This window comes from Rhinatrema bivittatum, chromosome 1 (genome assembly GCF_901001135.1).
Source record: "Rhinatrema bivittatum chromosome 1, aRhiBiv1.1, whole genome shotgun sequence".
NCBI classification, from domain to species: domain Eukaryota; kingdom Metazoa; phylum Chordata; class Amphibia; order Gymnophiona; family Rhinatrematidae; genus Rhinatrema; species Rhinatrema bivittatum.
The window spans coordinates 353,108,447-353,134,421 of record NC_042615.1 but is presented as its reverse complement, the minus strand read 5'-3'; positions in this window follow the sequence as shown (position 1 = coordinate 353,134,421).

Here is a 25,975-nt window from a genome sequence, read left to right as displayed (position 1 = left end):
AGCGTGGTGCCGGCTCGGGGGCGTGGTCGAGGCCTCCGGACCAGCCCCCGAGACCGGAGGAAGGAGCGGGGCTGCCGGCTGACGCGTGCAAAGTTACGCCTGCTTTCAGCAGGCGTAACTTTGCCGACAAAGGTAGGGGGGGGGGGTTAGGTAGGGGAAGGGAGGGGAAGGTGGGGGGAGGGCGAAGAAAAGTTCCGTCCGAGGCCGCTCCGAAATAGGAGCGGCCTCGGAGGGAACAGGCAGGCCGCGCTGGGCTTGGCGCGTGCAGGTTGCACAAATGTGCACCCCTTGCATGCGCCGACCCCGAATTTTATAAGATACGCGCGCCTACGCGCGTATCTTATAAAATCCAGCGTACTTTTGTTCGCGCACCAGGCGCGAACAAAAGTACGCGATCGCGCAAGTATTTAAAATCTGCCCCATAGAGAATTGGAAAAAGAAAAAAAAAATAAACCTGTATCTACTGGTGCAGGATGACACAGCATCTGCTGCATTTCTAGAAAACACTGTCTTCCTAGACCCTATCCTTCAGGAGATGTTAAACAGCATCAGCATGCACTAAAGAAAAAAAATGCTAATGTATTGCTCAATAAATTGTCAAAGAACAAAGACATCGCATCCTGGGAGAGTAATGGGACATTTGTATACAGTCAATGGTTCTAACCTTTTAGACCTGGTTCGTAGAACTACACAGACCAAAGCTCTTTCACAGTGGAGGATACCCAAAGGTTGGGGAGAGTTCATGCAAACCCTGGCAGAACTAAACATGCCCTCCACAGTGATGGGTAACCTGTCCAACAGGGATCTGCTGGCACCACTCAAGGAGAATCCATCAGTGACAGCTGCTGAAATGTTCACAAAGACTGTGAAAGCCCCGTTCCCCGAAAAAAGCATAAATTGCTTGACACATACCGATGGCTGAATGTATAATGACATCTTTTCAATAAAAAAGACTGTGGGCATTTGATTCATTTCAAACCGCTAGTGGGGGGTGGGGGAGTTTTTATTTAGGATCAGCATAACAATCTTGGTAAGAAAAACATATCTGGGTTATAAAACAGGCTGTGAAAAGATTTAAACATACATTGTTTTCTGTGATGTTTTTTTTTTTTTTACAAATTGAAATGCCATTTCATCATTTTGCATTGAGTCTTCAGAATATAATTTCAAAATATTTTCAAAAGACATCCTTTTACAGCAATGATATAAGAAAAACACACAATAATAACCATAGCTGTGGATAGTGTTACGAGTGCGGATAGCACTTGGGAGCTGATGTGAGTGTGAGCCCTTGGGCCACAGTGCAACCCTGGGGCAAAGCTCCAAGGAACATGCCATGGGTTGGCAAACGCATCCCGGCACAGGCTGGACAGGCTCGGAGACTCTTGACATACTTGGAAGCTTGGAGCACTTGAAGACTTGGAAGACTCAGATCTTGGAACATTCAAGCCTCCGCTGACCCTTCTCGCACAGGAGTAAGACCCAGCAACACAATGCTGGTCTCTGGGGTAGCCCTCTGGCCACTCAATAGCCCTTTCGGACATGCTGCTTGGGTCGACTAGTGCTTCAGGACAGACAAAGGCACTGAAGACTTGGAAAAGACGAAAGCACTGAAAAAGTCCTGTGCCATAATGCGCCCTACAAAGCCTGTGGGCTGGTCACAGAACATGCCAACAGTGGCACAGACTCTGGTCTTGGAACCAGTCAAAGACAAGGGATCCAGGCAAGATGAAAAACCAGGTGAAGACTGGAGACAAGGTTTCCTCTGACTGGAACAAGCTCTCCGAAGACCAGGAACAGGAACTCTGGAACCAGGAACTCAGGAACTTGACTCAGGAACTCGAAACAAGACTCAGGAACTCAGACCCTAAAACCAACAACAAGAACTCCAAAGACTTGAACCAGCCAATGACTTGGACTGCAGACTGAAGAATTCAAAAGACAATTACAGGAACATCAGACTTGGACATCAGGCAATGAAGACAGGAACACCAGACCAGGAACATGAGGAACAAGAGACCAGGAACCAAGAGACCAGGAACATGAGGAACAAAAGCAGAAGCTCTTGATGGTGCTATCGATCCATTGAGAAGGCAACCAGGAAGTGACTGAGGAGCCCTTTTATAGGGCTATAGACTAGACATCCTTGGGGAGGGCTGCTGGTTTTTTCCTACCTCGGTCCCTTTAAATCATGAGCAGAGGCACATGTGCCTAGAGGACACCAGCAGCAGATTGGGTACAGGAGGGAAGATCGGTGGTGCCCCACTGCTGCAAAGATAGCTGGCGTCGGTGGAATCCAGGCCATGGTGAAAAGGCAGCGTTGGTGTCGGCTCAGCTGCCGTAAGGAAGGCAGCAACAGCATCCGGACGCGCTGAAGCAAGCTGCAGAGAACTCAGCACTGCATGGGAGCAGCAGCGTGGTTCGGTGGCATCAGTAGCTTCTCCAGGCCACGCCGGGAGATGAGTAAGACCGCTCTCAGGGACTACCACGAGTGGGATTGCAACAGATAGTGGATGCTGCAACAGCATGTTGTGGTATAAACACCCTTACAGGGGTTTTTGAGAAAGTTCATAATATTCTGAGAAAAGAATAAACTCTCAGGGGGTTGCTAGAAATGTACAATTGTTTTGAATGAATGTGAAAAATGCAAAGAATGATGCCATTTTCAGTTCAAACGAATTATATGAACCGAAAAAAAAGGTTTTGGATGAAAACACATGAAAAGTTTTAGTATATTTTCATATTTGTTTGCAAAAAGAAAAGAACCTCTTTTGGGACCAGGCCTCAACCTAGTTCTGTCCCTGGGGCCCAGTCTGAGATCAGGCCTGAGCCTGGGCCTAGCCAGATGCCAAAGCCCGGCATGTTGTTTGCTCTGGAAGAAGACACCCCAGTAACCTTATTGTAATGCATCTAGGTGGAGGATGTCATTTTTAGTTGCTGGATCAAGAAAGAAGCTGCTGGAAGGCCTGCCTCTGGACCTCCAAGACAAGGACAAGGCCCCTGTGATGAGGCGCAGTCTCAGTTGGGCTCGGGCCCTGGCCCCCAACTTGCTGGTACAATTAATTAATTCATTTTTTCACCTGTTCACAATTGCAGAACCAGCTAAGCCTAATGCGCTGAAGGAGGAGGCAGGAGCAGTAGCAGGGAAAAAATAAGCACGTCTTTCCTGCTTTCTCCTGCAGCCCTGCAGCACAGAGCTGTCAGCTCCTGATCCACTGGAATGCAGGAGACAATGAATATTCAGAAATGCATTTTTTTCACAGCTTATTCTGGGTCAATAAATGGATGTGGGATAGCCGAGTATCTTTCATTGGCTGGAGGCAGGAACCACACTTCAGCCTTTCCTCTTGCAGCTTTCAACTTTATTACATGTTTCTCAGCATATAGAATGTAGACTGCTTTCTTCTCAGTCAGCAGTGTACTCACAGCATAATTCTTACCAGAGGAGGGTTCAGGAGCTGGCTTCTCCTGGAAACATGGGCCTCTTGATCCCAGCTGGGCTCCTCCTCTTATTCTGCCCCAGAAGCTCCTGCCCACAGAGCTCTCTCCCTCCTTGGGGATTTAAGATGGACAAAGAACATAAGAAGATAAAAAACTGCCACACTGGGTCAGACCAAAGGTCCATCAAACCCAGCATCCTGTTTCCAAAAGTGGCCAAACCAGACTACAAGAACCTGGCAATTACCCAAACAGTAAGAAGATCCCATGCTAATGATGCCAGTAGCAGCAGAGGCCATTCCCTAAGTCAACTTGATTAATAGCAGTTAATGGACTTCTCCTCCAAGAACATCTTCAAACCTTTTTTAAACCCAGCTACACTTGCCAGGTTCTTATGGCCTGGATTGGCCACTGTTGGAGACAGGATGCTGGGCTTGATGGACCCTTGGTCTGACCCAGTATGGCATGTTCTTATGTTCTTATGTTCTTACACTAACTGCACTAACCACATCCTCTGGCAGCAAATACCAGAACTTAATTGTGCGTTGAGTGAAAAAGAATTTTCTACGATTAGTTTTAAATGTGCTACTTGCTAACTTCATGGAGTGCCCCCTAGACCTTCTAATTATTTAAAAGTGTAAATAACCAATTTACATCTACCCATTCTAGTCTTCTCATGATTTTAAAGACCTCTATCATATCCCCCCTCAGCCGTCTCTTCTCCAAGCTGAAAAGTCCTAACCTCTTTAGCCTTTCCTCATAGGGGAACTGTTCCATCCCCTTTATCATTTTGATCACCCTTCTCTGTACCTCTAGCCTGGTCCTGCACAGGTAAGGAGGGGTAGTAGGGCCACTCCTTTACATACTCTCCTTTTCAGCTTGACCCCATCGGGCTGAACTTCCTCAGTTACCCTGGATCCCATCCAGGGAAGTGACTCCACTTCCCAATACCCTCCTTCTGGCCTCCCACCAGCTAGACTCTGGATCAGGGTTATAGGGTCATGCTCATCCCCTCTCCTTAGACTTACCCCATATACCACCATTAACACCATTACTATCATCCACTGCACCCTTTGCCCAATGTCTACTCCCAATCCTTCAAAGGAGCTCTTTTGTTGCTCCAGGTTCCACTTCCTCCCTGACTGGACTCTCTGAACTCTATTTTGGTGTTTCTGTGGTGTTTTCCGCTCATTTTCCACTTGTACCACAGCATATTCTGACTCCTTTGCACAGTCTTCATCTGCACCACTGCTGCCTGATCATTTTACAGTGGTTGTCTCTGAATACTCTACAGTACCTCCTTCTGGCCTCTCTGTAATGCTTTCATCTGGCCTTCCTGCAGCGCCTCCATTTCCTCAATGCCTTCCTTAGGCCAGTCTGTGCTGCTTCCAAAAGGCTCCTCCTTCCAACGCTGCCTCCTTCAGGCCAGGCTGTAAAGCACCACCATGAGCTCTCCTGCCTCTCAGTCATAGTTATTGCAGGTTCATTCACCTGAGTTCTATTCTCTTTTTTTGCACTCTGCTGTGCCTTCTTTTGCACCTCAGGCTTTTCTTTTGCTTGTTCCAGTGGTGTTTTTACTGGTTCCATGCCAGGTTTTCCTGCCACACAATCTTCAGGCTTCTCTCTAGCACCAGCACATTTGCTGCTTTTAATTTCCTCTGACGTTTTGCCCCTCTCAAAAGTAAAGCACCGGTTATGTGATTCAAGCTGCGACTGAGCTTCCTCTGCTTCCGGCTGTCAGACTGGAAGTTATATGCACCCAGCTTGCTTCCTGTTCTTTACGGGCACACACCCAAGCAATCTGGCACTTCATGGTATACTCTTGCATCTGTTTCTGCCTTCCAGGAGGATTTTAATAACAGCTTCTATTTCTTGCTCAATCATGCTTTTTCCCAGACAAGCAACCTTGGATTTGCCAATAGGTACACTTGGCCTGTGCCTAGAGTGACAAATATCTGGAGGGTAGCAGGCCAGCTGAAGATTTTCTGCTGCCCAGCTCTGCTGAATCTCACTTAGCAGAGAACAGCTTTCTACTTCCTGCTCCAGCCCCTCCCCTCTCAGTGGAAAGAAATGGAGTGGACGGGTGATGCTGCAGGGACAGAGCAAATAACCTGCTCTATTCTCTATTCCAGCCCCTCCCCTTCTGTTCAGTGCAGGGAGCAGGAGGAAAGAAGTAAGGCCAGAGTACACAGCAGGGAGCAAAGAAAAGCTATTCTGCTCCCTAATACAGCCCCAGTCCTCCTGACATTCAGGGACATGAAGGGGAGGCAACAGTATCATTAGTGCCTAGAGATGGTAAAATCTAAATCCATCATTGCAGACAAGGCCGAGTTCCTTGAGTTTAGTGGAGATCACCGGGCTTGCTGCTGGAAGGGCATGCCTTATTCACACACACAGCACTCTGGCAGCTTCACTTATATTTTTTTATCTGAGGAGAAGGCATAAAACCCTACTTGTCCAGCAACTAGCTCAATCTGTTCCCTCAGTTAAGCAAGCGGAGCTTCTCCCCTTGCTCGCACACAAACTTTTACAGCCAATTTTTTCTTAGACCCCAAGACACAGTTCTCTGGATTAAAGAACATTTTTTAATCTGTTGGCATTGTTGCTCCTCCCTAAGCAACAATTTTTTTAAATTCCTCAGTGCTCTGTGCTCAGTCAGCAGCATTGCTTCTTCCTCAAACTGCTTTTTTGGAAGGAATCACCCACAATAAACTTCTCTTTTCTTCACTAGATTCTTTTCCTTCCCTGGAGACTGGGTTTCTCTCTGTACACTTGCATAGAATGAAATCCCACGTCTGATACCATATGTGGGATAGCCGAGTACATTTCATAGGCTGGATTCAGGAACCACACTGACTCCAGTCTTTTCTCTTGCAATTTTCAACTTTATTACACATACACACTTCTCAGCATATATAATGAAGACTGCTTACCTCTTAGCAATGTATTCACAGCATAATTTTTACCAATGTCGCCTGGAGATATGAGGCCTCCTGATCCCAGCTGAGCTCCACAACTTATTCTGTCCTGCAGGCTCCCACCCACAGAGCCCCCCCCCCCCCCCCCTCTATCTCTCTCTCTCTATGGAGGTTTAAAGTGGACCAGGGCATCTAGTCTGGTCCTGCACAGCTTAAGGAAGGGTATGGCCACTCCTTTACAATAGGATTTATCACAGCAAAGGAATAAGATTTTATTTTTGAACATCCCTGCATGCCTGAGTTTTGTATTTTGCAAAAATATGATAAATCATAATCAGATCCTCCTGGCTGACCAATAGTCTCTGGTCAATTTCAGAACTACTTTATCTTTGTACAAGCATTTTAACATCTCTTTGTACCAAGGATTAAATCATTTGTGAGAGATTCTACTGAGATGATTACTTTGCTTCAGGAACTTTCACCATCTGCCCAAGAAAATATCCTTTTAGCTACAACGGAATTGAAGCATTAGATCTTAACATTCCACAATGTGCCTGAAGACTGATGGATGACCAATGTAATACCAGTTTTTAGAAAAATTCCAGGGGTGACCTGGGAAACTAGATCAGTGAGTCTGATGTTGGTGCCAAACAACTTAGTAGAAGCTATTCTTGAGAACCAAATTACTAGTCATATGGATAGACGTGGCTTAATTGGGAAGAGCCAATACGGATTCAGCTAAGGGAAGACTTGCCTTAGCAAGCTATTAGATTTTTTTTTAAAGGTATAAGTAAACATTTAGATAAGGGTTAGCCAATTGAAATAGATGGATTTTCAGACAGCATTTAGCATAGTCCCTCAAGACCTCTGATTGTTCTGCTTACAGCTTCATTAAATTTTAACCATTAACTTAATAATAGAAATTCCCAAACTCTCTTTTGCACTGTATGTTTGTCTTGGTTAGACTGTAAACTCTACTGAGCAGAAACTGTCTCTTATATGCATACTGCATACGTCGAGTAGCACTATAGAAGTGTTAAATAATAGTAGTAGTAGGGACATGAGACAATGTCCTCCTATAGGTTGGTAGTTGGCTAAAAGACAAGAAACAGAGAGTTGGACTAAATCAGGGCTTCCCAAGCCTGTCCTGGAGTCCCCACTGCCAGTCAGGTTTTCAGGATATCCACAATGAATATGCATGAGATAAATTTGCATACCATGCAGACTCAGTATTTGCAAATTTATGCCATGCATATTCGTTGTGGATATCTTGAAAACTCGACTGGCTGTGGGGTCCCCAGGACAGGCTTGGGAAACCCTGGACTCAATAGTTTTCTCCAATGAAAAGAGGTGAATAATGGAGTGCCCCAGGGATCCGTACTGTGCCTCTGCTGTTTAACATTCACATAAATGGATCTGGAAAAAGGAGCTATGAGTGAGGTGGTCAGATTTGCAGATGGCACAAAATTATTCAAAGTTGTTATAAAACGAGTGGACTATGAGGAACTGCAGAAGGACTTTGCTGATCTGGGGAGATCGGCTAAGTGACAGATGAAATTTAATATAGGCAAGTGCAAAATAATATTTGAGGAAAAATAATCCTAAGGGCTATATTAGGAGTCATCGTGCAGGAAAAGGATCTTGTATTCATTGTAGACAATATATAGAACTCCTCAGCTTAGTCTGCAGCATGGCTCAACAAAGCAAATCAAATGTTAATAATTATTTGAAAATGATTGGAGAATAAAACTGAGAATATCATAGTGCCTCTGTATCGATCCATGGTGTGACTGCACCTTGAGTATTGTGTGCACTTCAGGTCACCCCTTCTCAAAAAGACCAAATACAGTTGAACTAGAAAAGGTACAGAGAAATGCTATAAAAATGAAAAGGAGATGGAACAGCTTCCTTAGGAAGAAAAGCTAAAGTGGTTAGGCTCCTACAGATTGGACAAGAGGCAACTGAAAGGAATATGAGAGAGGTTTATAAATTCATGAGAAGATGGAACAGGTAACTAAAGGATGGTTATTTACCCTTTCAAATAGTAATAAGATAAGGGGACATGCCAGAAAACTAACAAGTCGCAGATTTAAAACGATTGAACTGTGAAATTTGTTTTCAGAGGATGTGGTCAAGACAGCAGGAGGTTGATATTCAGCACCACTTAGCTGGATAAATAAGAACTTAGCCAGCTAAGTGGAGATACTGAATATCTGGCCTTGTTTAGTGACTGCCATTTATCTGGATAAGTCCTCAGCCAAATAAGTACTATTCCAGCTAAGTGGAGGATGAGAAATGGGCGTTTTGGGGAAGATTTACTTGTTATGTTTGCTGCTTGCTGAGAGGCCCCGCAAGCAGCTTCACTTACCCTGAATGTCGCCGGTGCACAGCAGATGCTGCTCCTCTGCAGCTGCTTCCTAGGTGTGCGTGCGCACGACACAGTATCCATTAAATGGCCTGCAGTGGGTCAAGCCTGCGGCACTCTTGCATAATGTCATGACGCCTGCCCTATAACGGGCTCTTCAGACACTCCAGCCTTGCCTCGGCAAGAAGATCGCCTTGTTCCAGTCCTCAGCCTTGTTCCAGTCTTCAGCTTCAGCCTTGCTCCGCTTCAGTATCTGCCTTGCTCTTGTCAAGGCCTTCATTGTCACAATAGCCTTGTGAATTGTGTCCTAGCTGGCCCGTGCCAAGACTCGCTCACCTACTGTTGGTGCAAACCTTAGGGCCCAGCCCACAAGATTGCACCAATTGTACCCCAGCATTAGGGGCTCACGCTCACATTGTTTGCAACATTACTTATCCAGTTAACTTAGCTGGATAAGTGCCGATATTTGGACTTATCTGATTAGGTTAACTGGATATGCTAGGCCCACTCAATAGCCATGCTACTGAACATCTCTTGTAAGTTAGCAGGATATGTTTTATTCGGCTAATTTATCTAAATGTTCATCTTTCAATGTTTACCTCCTAGTAGAGCTGGATTTAAAATGAGTTTGAACAGGTTCCTAGAAGAAATACCCATAAACAATTATTAGCCAGGTAGACTTGAAAAAGCCTCAACATATCCTTGGGAATGAGCAACAAGGAAGGATGTACTTTATAGCATCTGCCAGGTGCTTCCTAGTGAGCCAGACTTGCCACTGTCAGAGACAAGTTTCTGAGTTCAATGGACTGTTGATGTGACTCAGCATGGCACATTTTATGCTCTTATACTGTAAATGATTTTGGCAGATATAGCATAATTTATGAATGTAATTGTTGCAGAAGTCGACCCTTGGACCAAGGGGAGGTTGGCGCTACCCACATGGAGGAGCCCTGCAGGTCTCCTCCATCAGCAGGTGGAGCTGGCTGGATCAGAGGTCCAACAGGAACTTCACTACTACCAGCCCATGTTCCCCTTAGGTTGAGTCCTCAGGTGCCGGGGCCAGCTGGACCTATGCGTGGGCCTCTGTGCAGGGATGAGTCCATGCGTGAAGAGACAGTTGGCCAGCAAGAAGGAAACAGGGTCAGTCCAAACAAAGGTCAGGGCCGGCAGCAGACAGCAAGATGAGAAGGAGGCTGAGGTCATGGTAGACAGCTTTCAGGAAGACGAGAAGCAAGCAGAGGTCACAAGGCAGGCAGAAATCCATGAAAGTCAAGAAGAGGTCTGAAGTCAAGCCGAGGAGTCAATCCAAAGGAAGGAAGAAAGAGTCAGCACAGCAGACGGCACAGAAGGTAGACGAGGGACCATGATACAAGGGTGCAGGAACTTCAAAGGCACAGAACACAAAGGCAAGGCACTAGAACAGAAGCAGGATCAAGAACCAGGAACAATGTGGCAAATCACTACTCCAGGGAGTCAGACCTATTGCCGAGGCATCTGAGGCAGGGCAGAGCAGGCCTTAAATTGTGGAAAGCCTGTGACGTCATCTCAGGGTGCCGCAAAGGATTTCCTGCAGCGAGCCCTTTAAATATGCTCAAGCCGCACATGCACGCGTGACTAGGGATGTCCCGCTCAGCTGAGCGGCAGTTTTAGCACAGCATGTCGGGCCTTCACAGCGGCTGGCCACATCCCCGCCCAGCTGGCATCAGCGGGCCTCCTGCGACTCGGGAGAAAAGGTATGGGCGACTGGTTGTGAGATAGACCAGCAACCGGCCAAACACAACAGTAATTGTTTAAATAATCTTTTATATTTGTGTTTATACAGTGTGTTATTGAGACATTAAAATTAAGATTTGATAATAAAATGTATTGTTTTTTACCACTCTCTGTGATATAACCTCTCTAGAGATCACAGCAAAAACTGACTCTTATGCTTGCAGATCTGTAGTTAAGGTGTGTATAGAGTAAGGAGGTACATATGGCACATAAAACTGTAAAGTTCTTTTAAATTCTACTTTGTACAATTGCATTGTACAATGACTATATCTGAGGAGAAGGTGCAGTGGTAATTTTGCAATGTTTATAGTAATATTCTGCAATGTTCATAGATTAGTTATGTAACTGAAACGGGTGTTGAAAATAACTCTGTGGTGATAGAAGGACATTACAAAAACTAATGCAACATCCAGGAACTGGTAAAACCTAGCGGTACCAGTTTTATTATCATATGAATTCCCATGGGGAATTCATATTATACAAGTTGATACTGAAATGCAAGTTGATACTGAAATGCAAAAATATGGGGCCAAAAATAGAACCTGCTGGGATTTCTTAATGAATATTTTAAAAACGCCATAGATCCACCCATAAGCACCATATGAAAAAGCAAATATTTAACCAGAATCAGAGAATATCCTCCAAAGACGTAAACGAGCTGTGTGTTTTTCAAAATGTACATACAACATCTTTTGATAATTCTATGTCAGCCTAATAAAATGTGTCACAACCCGAAAAAAAAAACTTTCTCCAAGACCAATGCAGACTGTAGAACTCTGAATTAGAGGTTTAGTACAGAAGAGTACACAGGAGCCGTTCCAAACGTTAAAATGGAAAATTTTTCTATAGATCTACCAACAGTTCAAGTTCTTAGGTTAACTAAAACAGTCAAAGCAATCAGGTTCTTATATTATGCAAATATCATATAATGAATATTCATTGTGCATATTCTGAAATGCAATAGAGGCCTATGGAATAAAACTCATGCTAAGAACAATTTAGCATGCCCTCACAAAAACATTTAACAAGCACTTTTAAAGCTACTCAAGATTTAGCATGCTCATGGTAAAAACTGTCAATACTCGGTAATAGCATGCTCAGGACTATTATTATGCACAGAATCGCAAAAATACATTGGCTTAATAGTATGAGCTTGTTACTTACTGAGAAGCTAAATAGCGTGATCACAGGACACTGAGCATGCTCGGTTCACTTTACCTCTTGGTTCCTCCTGTAGGCTTCCAACAGTTAGACACATAATCCTGGCCCATGGGGATTGCTTGTCAGTGTGTGGAAGCCAAAGCACTCCAGGAGATAAGGTCAAAGGAGAGCTAAGAGTTCCATGAGAACAGAAAACTGACATGAGGACATATTTGGAACCATCTTTCTTCTGTGCCAGTAAAGACCTTCAAAGGGTGGAGTGGAAGGATGTGATCAGCGACCAGCATGGGGAAGACCCAGGGGAGCGCCTGGTTGTCCTGATTCAGAAGGGCACTGGCGTCTGGCCATTCACTCTTCTGCAATCACTTTGTAGTGTAGACACCACAATGGCTGCATCACTCATTCCGTTACTGCCTCAGAGCTCACAGAAATAAACTTTGCACTCAAACAAAAAAAAATAATTGCTCAGCTGTAAAAAAAAAATAAAATGCTTTGGAGGGCTCAGCCTGCTCATTATTAGCCCCATGCCTCTAATGTCTTCAGTGGACTTTGGTCATAATAGCAATGTCAATGACCCAAAGACCTTTGCCCTCTGGCAATCTATTTCTTGGAAATATATTTGCCTTTTGTAAAGAAAGGCAGATTTATTTTTGAAGCGCTCAATTGTGTTTCCTCCGTCACCTTCTTATTTCCATCATTCTCTCCTCCATGTCTCTTTTGCCTTGCAAGTAACAAGTGAAAACTATCTTTTGACATTGGGTAGGTGGAATGGGGAGAATCAACAGGTAGCCACCTGGAAAGATGTCGCTTATTTTGTGACTAGCCCTGAAGAAGAGCTGGCCCCACAAAATAGGATGCTATAGAGCAACATTCAAATATGAGCAGAGGAAGAGTAAAAAAAAAGTGCAGTCTGCCAGACAGAGACAGCTGACAATTCTTCTGTGATCACTTTTTTTTGCAACTAAAGGATTTCTGTGCTGATCCCAAATGTTAAAGAGGGCATGACATAGGCACAGAGAATCCTTAGTTCCAGAAAAGTAAAGAGAAAGCAGAAGAAATAGCAACTGGATCTCTCTGACAGGTTGTGATTTTCTCCTCCTCTTCCTATCTGTCCTCTTCCTCTTTGGCAGATGTTTGAGGCCTATGCATTTTGGGTCTGGATTTTCCTATTCAGAAATTCTCTTATTTACATCCTTTCCTGTACTAAATCCCCCTCTTCTTCCCATTGCACTGACAAGCAGCCCCCATCTATCAGGCTTGGAAACCAGCAGGAATAATCAAGAAAAAGAACTGAGCATTCTCACTTCAGCACGATCATGCTATTTAGCTTCCCCTCAGTAAATAGGCTCAAGTTAACATCAGTCTGTGCAAGATATTAAATAGCAACCAATTAGTGAGCTCTTAGAGGGTGAGCATACCTCCTCGTGTGCATATCATGTTCCTTCATCCACGTGTGGGCATGCTCACACTAACCTCTTTCTGGGCGCCATTAACCTGCACAGTAAGATCTTCTTGCATAGTATCTGATTCACTAAGGGTTTTTCCTATAGACACAAAATGGGAGAAAAGCCCTAATGAATCTGGCTCATAATTTGCTAAATTTAGTGTGCACACAAGAGCTTTATCAGGCATGCTAAAGTTTAATATTTAGACCCAGAGTTAGCTACCATGTAAAGCCTGGTTCTGATGTATTTTGGTCATACAAAATAAGCTAGTTTCTACTGTTAGAGTTAATTTTTCTGGCCTTTCTTTTCTGGTTAAATGACAATTATGTCTGCTGGAAAACAGATCAGATTTCCAATTACATAAATGGCATTGCCTTAAATAGACAGCATTCCGATTCCCGTCTTTAAACACTGGCAGTCAATAATACTCATCAAAAATTCCTCCGGATGATCATGAAGAGCAGTGCAATAGGAAGCAACTTAGCCCAATTAGTTTTCCCCACAGTATTTTTATTATACTGCTGCTGCGGATTCTGTGGCCATGTCGGAAAGGTTCTCACCATTCCACTTTTTTGCTGAAGGTGTATATAATGCTTGCAATAATTCCCACACTACCAGGTAGTGAATCATTGAGGAAACAAAGAAAGGTTCCTCCTTAAGCATTACTTCTGCTATGAACGTACGCCCATGAATGCTGTACAAGGAATCTATTTTTAACCCTTAGTGAATAGAAATATCCCACTACTATCATCACTCTGAACAGTTGAAGCTTATGACAAGAAAACCAGCAGGAAATGCATTCTTCATATCTATAATGTTATTTAAAAAAAAAAAAAAAAAAAAAAGTAAATCTCTACACGTTCTTAAATACACTGAAAAAATACCTCAATCTCAGCAAGATTAGGCACCTGATTTTGCAAGTAGGGATTTTCCAAATGAGGTTTGGTTATACATAAAATAAATAGGTAGATGTTGCTGAGGGGGCATTTAAAGCCAGATTTAAGGATCGGGCTAAACTAGGGCAAAGAAAAAAGACAAATGCTGTAAGTCAGTTTGCTTCTCTAGTTTTGAAATAACACAGCTCTTGCCTCAAGTTTTAATTTCATACAAATTCTGGAAGGGAAAACTATCTACAGAAAGAAAATAAAACCTAGGGCAAAAAGCCTTGCTCCTCCATTGGCCCAAAGTGCTGCATCTGAAGACTGAACAAAAGTCCAGCAGGGCTCTTTGTAGAAGGCTTTACATTCTCAGCTTTCTCATGTGGAATTCTTCCCACCCAGCAGTTCTAGGTAACTAAAGCCTTGGGCATGATGATATGCAATTGTACTCTTTCAAAACACTTCAAGCAAACTAACTTGCGAGAGATCTATACTTGTTTGGCCCTACTTTTGCTAGATCCTTAAACCTAACCCATCAGGGGAGGGGAGGCATTCACCTTCCACTTGGGATTTAGGAACATTTGTGGCAGAATATTTATTCACCAGTTTTGGCAAATCAAAATAACTTTGACACTGAAAAATATTGTTGAAAGGCGCTGCTGCCCCTGCTCTCCAGCGAATACTGCAGTATTGGCTTCTTTATAATATGCATGAAATTTATTGTCCCTTTTTGGATGGACAAAGTAGGAGTATGCACAGGCATTTTGTTTATTTCTTATTTGGTTTTTCTCATTTTGTTGTTTTTTTTTCTTTTATTTGAAATTAAAAAAAAAAACAAATTTAAACCCCTACCCCCCCAAAAAATAATAAAAAATGTGTCAGACCATGGCAAAAAAATAAATAAACTATCCCCCAGGCCTCCCCGATCCCTCCCCACTGCCCCTGGATTTTCTTATCCAAATGATGTCTTCATCATTTGCCAAAGCTGCTATTGCAAATGATGCCAGCAGATCAAGGCTAGTGCCATTTTGAATCTCTTCCATACAAAATGGTGCCAGCCTCGATCTGCTGGCATCATTTGCAATAGTGGTGCAGCGGAGCGGCAGTGACCAGGGATTGTTTCTGCTCCGTGAAGATTTAAAACAAAATGAAGACAGCATTGCAGTAAGAGGATCCAGGAGTAGCTGGGGCGTGGGGGGGAATCAGGTGAAGCTGGGGAGATTTTTGTTTGTTTTGCAGGGGTGGGGCTTAGCCAAATTGTATTTGTTTTTCTTTCATTTTGTTTTAAAAATGAAATGAAACAAAATGGAAAATTTTGTTTCAAATGAATGCACATCCGTAATATAAATTGCACTGCTGATATTAGCAACATCTGGAATCGTAAACAGGAAACACATGGAGCATGCTGAAGGTATGATGTCAGTGTAATCAAGGGAGGAAGCCAAAAATGTTTGCCCACACTTCAGTTGGCTCGCTGCTTCATTTAAGTACCCTCTCAAACACATATGAAGGCGAGCTCTATAGAAAATAATGGGGAAAAACAAAGCAACAATGCACACATAGAAAGCCACTAATCAGGTAGCCTGGTAGATAAATGACAGTGCAGTGCACTTATAAGCAGTTTTTGCCTTTTACCAGCAGAAAGCCTCAGTGGGCCCCTGGGACTATCTGCAGGATAGACCTCCTAGCTCTATTGTCCACACTGCCTGCTGGTGACCATCTTGTTTCTGTCGGGGGCACATATATTTTCAAAGCTTCTAGTTCGTCAGAGTGTGGTCCTACATTTCATGGTCCTATGATGATCTTTATCTTGGCATAGATTGCTTCATATATCCAGTGTTCCTTTTTATTTATTCCATTTATTTATTTATTTGAAGTATTTGCTATTCACCCCTTCAAGTAGCTCAAGGTACTTTATGCTTCCTGATTCTCCTGTGGAAATCCTTGTTACTCTGCATGTTTGTTGTGCTCCTAGCTCTCCTATAGTAGTTCTATGGGCACCTTTGTGTCTCCAGCTTGGTCCTATATTGCCTTAGTGAGTGCCTTTGTGTTTCTTGTTATTCAAGTCCAGTCAGCTACCAGCATCCGAGGGCTCAACCCTAGGAAAAGTGGCTGAAAAAGCCTACCTCAACACTTGCTGGAACCCACCAGACTTGCCCTGCCTGTGTGCTGCCTGCTCTTGGCTTCAAGGTCACACCTCTGGTTGACTATGCCATTACAATGTGCTTCTTTGTAGGAGCAATGAACAGAGCTACGTATAAATTTTCATGCAAGAAGGGGTGCATTGAATAGTCCTTTTTAACCTTTACAGTAAATGCAGACCAATCTACCTCATGTAAATTCCATTGGCACTTGTCGATATGACAAGAATTATGACCCCATATGACTGATAATTGGCCTATGTTGGGAGTGAGAGATGTGAGCAGATGCCATACCTAGACATTGTCAGTGCTGGTGCCACACTGTACCTTCCGCTCCAGCAAACCTCTGAGCCCTGAACCATCACCCTGTCACCCCCTAGACCTTCGCTCTAGTGGCACAATCTTCACAATGCAATAAGGGCCGGATTTTCAAACGGCCTGGGGACGAGTGTAAAGCCCCAGGACACCTGTAAGTCCCAGGGCTTGCAAAAAGGGGTGGGATGTGGGCGGGGTGGGGGCGTGGTCAGAGGCTCCTGGCACAGCGGCCATTTGCTGCTGTGCCGGGGATCGCACGTCAGCAGTTGGCTGGTGCGCAAAGGTCAGGGGGGGGGTTAGAGTAGGGCTAGGGGGGGGAAAGGTTAGGGGAAGGGGTGGCCAGGGGTGGGAAGGTCAGACTAGGGGGAAGGGAATGGGGGAAGGAAACGCGGCTCGGCGCACGCAAGGTGCACAATTGTGCACCCCCTTGCACGCGCTGGGTAGCACCTGCACATGTGCGCCGCGCGCGCTCCTTTTAAAATCTACCCCTAAGTGTAGAGATTAAGCCTGAGCTCACAGGCACCACTCCCTTTTGGCTTCCATGTGGGGGTTGGAGCCTATGAGCACAGACTTAGTCCCTGTGCTCACTGGACTCTAAGGATCACACCGCTGGAATAAAATTCTGGGAGGAATAGACTGTGGCAGTGGTAGGAACTCTGTCGGAGGTCTGGGGTTGTTAGGGCAAAAAGTTCCTTAGCTGGTCTTGAATTGGAGTCTACTAAGTTCTGAGCTGGTGTATTGTGTATGGAGTCACAGAATGCCTCTGAGCAATCCAGGCTCAGAATACTGATAGCCTGATGTATGGTCTCATCCCTGAGGCTCTGGATTGGTTCTTGGGGGATTCCAAGAGCATGCTGGGATGCCAGGAAGGTGCTCCCGGCATTTTGAAGGCTCGGAGATCAAGTGATGGTGTGGAATCCTGGTGGAAGACCTATGAGCTCTTAATCCTGTTGTTATGCAATATGGAAGTACTAAAGCTCTGTGTTAATCCTGTAAATAGAAATTGTGTCTCAAATATTTACTGTGTCTGTCCCTGGAAATTGATCTGGACCTGATAAGTGGACAGGATTTAAGCCGTGCGCCAGCCATGAGTGTTTGCAGTCTTAATTGAAGTTGCCTGTTTATTTATGTCTGCAGTATATTATGTCAGGGACCGTTTATTTTTAGTTTAGTTTATTTATTTGTTATTCCTTCTTTCCAAAGACAATCAAATAAGTTTACAATACTATGAAATTAAGGGAGTTACAACTAATATCATAAAACATAAAAATAAACAAATACATCATAATTAGAACATCTGATTTTAGGTTTTAACTGATAAACCCCATTAAAGCACCCCCAATGTGAAAAAAATAAAGCAGATGCTGTTTATTAGATAGATAAACACAAGAAAAACACCACTTCTTCTAGTACTAGACTGCCGATCCCTTCTCCTAAACTAACTAAACATGCATCTACAAAAGAACGCTCGCTCATCATAGCAGGAACCACAATCTGGAACAGTATGCCCTCGGAGCTGCACCAGGAACCCTGCCACCGAAAATTTAAACATAACCTAAAAACATGGCTGTTTAGAAAAGCCTACCCTTGAAGGATGGGACCTATGCAAATTACATACATCGCTGCTCGACCTCCTCCTGATTCCTCCCCCTAACCTTGCCCTTCCCTCCCCCCCCCCCCCCCCCCCCCATGTTTCCATACCCCTATTATTTCCTAGAATATCTCCCTAAAGGGCAGACCTTAAGTTAATTATCTCTGTTATTTTTGTTACATATATGTATATGATATTTATATACCTAGTTAACTGTTAAACAAGCATTTGGCTTTTTCCACTTATGTTTATTTTAAAGCCTCTGGCTGAATTACTGTTTGCTGTAAACCGAGGTGATGTGCATTACGTGCCGCGGTATATAAAAAACTATAAATAAATAAATAAATAAATAAATAAATAAATACTTTCACCCCTCCTTTGCCTACCCTGGATCCTCCATTTTGTTTTTGTGCCTTTTCCACACTAATGACTCTCTCAGCTGCATAAATGTGTGTATTTGATTCAACTGGAAAAGATAGCCAACAATAATACCTTCACCACAAAAACATCAGTAAGCACAGATTTTTGGTACCCACAAAGAATCCCTAATTAGCTGGAAAATAAACATCTAAATTTACAATTTATAAACAACTAAAATCAGAAGCCCTAATCATAATGCAACAAAAATATATCCAATAAAATATGTAGCAAAAAGAAAAGATATAATTGAAGGTCAATCATCAATTATTTTTAAAAAGCCTGATTAAAAATCCAAGTCTTGGTTGGGGGGTATGTCAAGATGGCGCCCTGAGCAGATGTGCATGCTCGAGCTCCCAAGATTTTCCCCTCTATTTCTTTTTTATTTGCTTATTGCACTTTCCTCTTTGGTCATGGGCAAAAGGAAATGTGTCGTGAGAAGTTTTCCTTCTGTGAGGACATCCCGGCAAAGCAACATGCCAGGGTACTCACTTATTCTGCCTTTACTGGTGTTGGAGGTCAACTTGGCCAGCTCTGGGGCTGCTAGCTTGTCGATGGCTGACGTTTTGCTAAGCCCCAATGATTGGTCAATGCCGCGGGCCCCGGGTGTTACTGCCCGTGCAATGGATGAGACACTGGAACTGAATGGGATTCCGGCGCTGCCACCACATCATTAGTTGGCACCTACTTTTTCCAGGCTGTGGGTAGAACTCAGCTAGGCATGGCAGAGGTTTGCCATCATCCCCGGGGGGGGGGGGGGGCAGAGAAACAAGCTGGAGCAGTGGTGGAAGAGGTCTTGGCATCGGGTAATGTTTCTCTGCTGCGTGGGATCTTGGGTGTTGGATTACAAGTGGTCCAAGAAGTTATCTCTTCTCTTCAGATCAGACCTGTGTTGGCTAAACCTTCTTCTGTGATGTTGGACAGCCTTTCGTCAGCAACGATGACCATTGAGCAATCAGTTTCCTCACTAGTTAATATTACTCTTGAAATTCATTCTAAATTTCAATATCAAGATCAGCATTTGCTATCCTGTGAGAACAGTGTTTCTAATTTGGAGGTCCCTGCTATCCAAGTTAAGGAGCTGCAGGTTAAACAAATTATGGATTTAACATCTGTCTCACAAAAAGTTGAAAACATCGAGAACTTTTCCAAGAATCTGAATTTGCGTATCATAAATTTTCCTCACCTAAGAACATAAGAACATAAGAACATAATAAATTGCCATGCTGGGTCAGACCAAGGGTCTATCAAGCCCAGCATCCTGTTTCCAACAGAGACCAAAACCAGACCACAAGAACCTGGCAATTACCCAAACACTAAGAAGATCCCATGCTACTGATGCAATTAATAGCAGTTGCTATTCCCTAAGTATAATTGATTAATAGCCATTAATGGACTTCTCCTCCAAGAACTTTTCCAAACCTTTTTTGAACCCAGCTACACTAACTGCACTAACCACATCCTCTGGCAACACATTTCAGAACTTAATTGTGCATTGAGTGAAAAAGAATTTTCTCTGATTAGTCTTAAATGTGCTACTTGCTAACTTCATGGAATGCCCCTAGTCCTTCTATTATTCGAAAGTGTAAATAACTGAGTCACATCTACTCGTTCAAGACCTCTCATGATCTTAAAGACCTCTATCATATCCCCCCTCAGCTATCTCTTCTCCAAGCTGAACAGCCCTAACCTCTTCAGCCTTTCCTCATAGGGGAGCTGTTCCATCCCCTTTATCATTTTGGTTGCCCTTCTCTGTACCTTCTCCATCGCAATTATATATTTTTTGAGATGCGGCAACCAGAATTGTACACAGTATTACCTAATGGGATGTTTAGTATATGAAGAATGTGTTACAGATTTCAAAATCAGCGTTGCCTCCTATCCAACAATTTTTTTTATTTACCATCTATTAAGAAGCATGCAGATAGAGAAGAGCAGAATATCCCTCTTGATTTATCTGATTTCTTGGAAAATTCTGGGGCATCGGCTTTTTCAAGAGCTACCCTGTTGGTTTCTACAGGACAGAAATATCTGTTGGGTTTTTTTTTTGTCATTGAGGTTTCATTTAAAGGGGAAACATTTTTGGATATTTCCTGATCTTGCTAAGGCGACGCAGGAGCAAAGGAGAACATTTCTGGCCATGAAACCACAGGTCACTTCCTTGGGAGACACCCTTGTAAATGTTTGGTTATTTTGAATGCTGCTAGATATTTCTTTTTTGATCTATCACAGCTGAGATTTCATTGACATCAGATGTAATAGTGTGTCCTCAGCCCTCCTAGTGCATTGCTCTTTATGAGATGGCAGTGTATTCTGATGTTTGTATATTTCTTTTCTTTGTTTTTAGGTCTTTGCCCTAAGACCCTTTTTTCTTCCCCAGTCCTCAATTATTTGCTGTAATATTTCTTGAGTATATTTATAAGTCTGTATAACCTGCTTTACTTTCTAATATGTATATATTTGGTTTTTGGATTAAATTCAAATAAAAATAAACTTAAAAAAAATCCGTCTTGATTGATTTATGAAATCTGGGATAATTCATTTCTTTACAGTCCTTGGCAGTCCATAAAAAAGAGCCTTTAGAACTAAAAGCTATGTGGCATGCACATTCAAGCCTCATTTTATTAGGGTCTGGAAGTTCTAAAAGGTCCTGCCGTGGTGAGCATAAGGCCCTTGAAGGACAGAAGGGACTAGAAGATCTTCTAAGTAAAACAACCATGCTCTGGGTTGGGCCTTAAAGACAAGGCAGTCATTATCACCTTATTGATTAATAAACCAGCACTGAGGCACCATCCTCAGTGTGGTTTATGTTGCAGGAGCTTCCAACCTGACAGGAGTAGAATTGCCAGTCTGCAGGGGGACAGGAATTTTGTTGCTACTCAAAGTTTGCCACCCTAGGCACAGGCCTAGTAGGGCTTGTGAGTAATTCCAGACCTGGATGTTGGCTTTGCGTCTGAGACAAGCAGATAGGAAGCACTTTGTCATCTGACAAAACAAGAGAAAGGCCAGACTTGTCTATGTTCTCCCATCTTGCAGATATTGTGAAAAGTTGCACAGTGTTTAGCATCATACATAAGATGAAAAACATGGACTAACATCAACTGCTGTCATTCACCTAAACAAATAAAAAAAAACTTTATTACTTGAAGAAAAAGAAGCTCAAGACTAGGTTTGTGTAGTAATAGATGACATAAAAATAAGATGAAGATTTAGGGACAGATGGATATTATTCAAGATAGTTAACAGCGAGTACTGAGAGTCAGCATGCATGAAAAATTCACCTTTCCTCATGGAGAAACCCAGAAATAGTTTTCTTAACAGCTGCATCAAACTGACGTAGGAAATATGAAGTGAACCTTCAGAAAAAATAACCCAAACATCACTGAAATCCACACAGCCCTGCCCTAGCATTTCCAGTTTGGCTCCGCTCACAGTGACATCACTGTGAGATTTGGCACAGTGGATTTATAAAAAAGCATTGCTCGGGGGAGCCGCCTGCCAGAATCGGTGAATTGTGATCAGGAAGAAGCAGAATAATTTTGACAATGTGGCACAAATGGGAAGGGAGGCCAGACATAGAGGTCCAGCTTTAGAGTACAACAGGATGGCTACCCAGCAAAACAGAAAACATGGAAAAAGCAAATATCTAAATTATGGAAGGGCTGGACATACAGCAGAAGAGCTGGAAACCAGGTTAAGAAGAGCCCCAAATTCAAAGAAACCTGTCCCTGATACAGAGACCAATCTTTGGCTCAAACATGTAACATATCTCACTAAGATTTGGCAAACTGCAAAAATCAGTTGATCAGACTGCCAGACCCAACTCTACAATAGTTCATAGTATCTTAAACTTAACATGGCCAAGATGGAACTTCATAACTTTTTCCACAAACCCACTTCCCGTCTTCCCTTTTTTTGTCTCTGTGGATGACACTCTCATCATCCTAGTCCCCCTTAGGTGCATCTTCAAAGTCTCTCTTTGCTTCTCTACACCCATCACAAACACTGCTAAATTGTTTTTTCTTCCTCTATATTATAACATCTCAGAAATTCTTCCCTTCATTTCTGAGAATGATACCAAAACACTCATCCGATCTCTTATTACCTCCAACTTAGACTTCTACAACTTGTTCCTCATGGGTCTCTCATTGAGCCATCTGTCTCCACTACAATTTATTCAAAATTCATCTGCACAACTTCTCTTCCTTCAGCATTGCTATGATCATGTAACTCCTCAAGTCACTTCATTGGCTCTCCATCTGCTTCTGCATATAGTTCATCCTTCTCCTACTCACCTGCAAATGTGTACACACTGCCTGCACTCTGTTCATTTGGTACATTGCTTTTGTCTGTGCCATTCTCCTCTATCAACAACTTCTGACTCTGTGCTTTCCAGCTAACTGTGTTGTTTGCCTGTGATAGACTTCCTGAGCCAGTGTGTCATGCTCCTTCTCTGGCCATATTCAAACCCAGTCTAAAAACTCGCCTTTTTGAAGCTCCTTTTAAATCTTAACCACTTATCTACAATAAATACATTTACCAAAGACTCTTGATGGTCAAGCAGGTTTATCTTGAGTAGATTGTAAGCTCCATGGAACAGGGACTGTCTGTATCTGTACAGCACTGCATAAATCTAGTAGCGCTTTAGAAATGATAAATGGTAGTAATAGTAGTTCACGTCATAGCTCGATTTACTATAATGACTATTAAAATCCCCCTCATCAGTTGTTGAAAGCTGAGCAGGTGGGAGAGCTGGCTTAGGCCATTCTTCATTAGGGCGTTTATAAATTTTGACAATTGTCAGATCTTTATTCTTATTCTTAATTGCTGTTGTAGCAATGTTTCTGTTTTCTGTGCTTGGGAGTGTTATCCATAGATCACCAGTCCATATTTTTACATGGTATATACATTTGTGATAAGCTTATAGCCATAGATCAGATGAAAGCTTTCACTTGGCAGACTTTTGAGTTTCTCGAATCTCTGAGCCTGTGACTAATTCATCGAAGCGGTGACCAAATGCCTTTAACCGGCCTCTCAGTCATAAGAGCAGAATTGAAAACCCCTTTCAAGTCCAGGCATCCTGCAGTTTAGATTTAGGACTACAGATATGCCAATTGAAAGTGGAGGGATTTTCACCTGCTCTTCTAGCTTAAGGTGGATCGATTTATTTATTAATATATATATATAGGTTGTGCTATCCATAACACAGGGAGGCAAGATATGCCCAGGCTCCAGTTCCCTCCCCCTCCAAAAATACACCACACTTTTAATGGCATTGTAAAAGGCCGCAGTTTAATGAATTACCTGAGCCCGAACAACATATAACATATATATAACTATAATATTCCAAAAACGGTCACCCTCCCCCCATTATTCCCCTTTTAAATCCCCATCCCGTCCTCTACCACCTCCATCCAGTGGTAAAGATGTCATTTTACCCTTCCTCTTTGCTCACCCCTCCCCCACCCCCAGCGATGGCAAGCTTTGGCCGTGAGCCTCAGTTCCCCCCCCCCCCCAAGCTCTTTGGCCCTCTTGAGCAGCAGCCCGCCCAACTGCCCAAGACACCCCCCCCCCCATTCCAATTAACCTTGCATCTTCTCCCATTACAGCATGGGCTCGGGTTTCCGCCACCACTGCGAGAACCTTAAGCACCACAACCAACCAACGTTTCATAGGGAGGGTGGGAGGGAAAACCGGAGCTCCACCATCTGGCCACCGCTGACCCGAAATGCGTGCCAGCCCCACCGCGTGACAGACCACATCTCCTGACCAATCCATAGTCAGGATTTTGAATTACCATATTTCCACCGTTATACCCCGCCCCATTATTTTCGCGCCCCACTCCCACCTCCACCCCTTCCTATGCATTATTCCTGTCACCTGCGCGCTTTACCCTGGTTATGATCCTCGAGCCAGGATGACCTGTCCCTCAGATTATATGTTCTAGGTGATTTACAATAAAACATACAAAAATCCATACAACAATCCTCAGTACTGAGACAAACCAGACCTCTCTGCTATAAACAAAGCTACATTGTCAGGTTTAGGTTACTGGGAACTGAAATACTGTAGTCATAATGCTGCAAACTGGAATTTACAGGTACACTCCAGATTAGAGAATGAATGCTTCTTTAAAGAAATGTGGTTTCAGCTGTTTTTTTTTTAAAGTGATGAAAACAGATTTTTTTCCTGAGCTGGTCAGGTAAGGAGTTCCAATACTGAGAGCATGCCTATTGCAGAGATTTCCTCTCGGAATTCTGCAAGCCACGTCATCCATGCTGAAGATATATCTACAAGACATTGGTCAAAGGACCCTTAGTGTCCCGGTTGGCCTATAGATTTTCAGGAGTGAGCTAGTGCAAGGAAGAGTATCATTGCTGAGGACTTTGTGAATTAGGGTCTACATTTTGAATTTTATTATCCTCTGGACTGATAGAGGAGAGACAGCAGGGCAGGTGTTGCTCATTGCAAGCAGGGCCAGTCAGGATCCTTGCAGCTGAGTTCTGGATTGCCTGTAATGCTTTTAAGGTAGAGGCAGCTAGACCAAGATAAACAGAATTACAGGAGTCAAGTTTTGTGAAGTCAAAGCTTTGCAAAAGTATGAAATTCTGTGAAACTGAGATATCGGCATATTTCAACTTGCTTAAAATTCTTCACTTGAAATAAGCGCTTTTTACAACTGATTTAATTTGTGTGTGGAAGTTATGATTGGACTCAGACATGACTCCCAGATTTCTAACCTGGTTTACCATGGGGATGGTGTTGTCCCCAAATTGAAAACGGACAGGGGGAATGGAAGAGGGGAGCCTACTCAAAATGATGATTTAATGAGTATATATATATATATATATATATATAGATAGATAGATATAGATATAGATATAGATAGATAGATAGATATTTGTGATGAAGGGTTTGAGAAAGTGAATAAAAGGGATGTAAGTGTGTGGGTGAATAACTTCTTCTGGGACAGAAGTAAATGAGGTGCCTACAGAGACCTCATCTCCTGTGTGCCCTGAATTGCTTTTGCTAAACCATGCTAAATATTATTTTGGACTCCCTCCACATATCTCCTGAATAGACCGTTGTATGAAACTTGTGCTAAGCTAAACATGGAATTATGGGAATATTGACCCTCTAGAATCCCCAAAGTAGCACTCCCACAATTGTTAAGCTGTATGTCAAGATCACTGTCACTGTCTGCTTATCCTGCAGCACATGTAAGAGCCCGGGTGAATTTTCAGTAGGATTCCATTAAAATCTTTGTGAGCAGCTTTGACAATTTCATTGTTATAAGCCTCAACAATTTGGAGTAAGGTACACTGTGAAATGCATGTCAGGTTTGGGAAGGTTTTCCAGCATAATATACAATAAAGTGCCTATAAAAAAGACTAATTCCTTTGACTATCTCCATGGAGCTCTGGTTTCATTGATTTGATTTGTATGTAGAATGCACACAGAGGCTTGTCTCAGACAAATGCAGCCAGATAAAGCTCCAGCAGCCCAGAATACAATTGCCACATCTTGTATTTA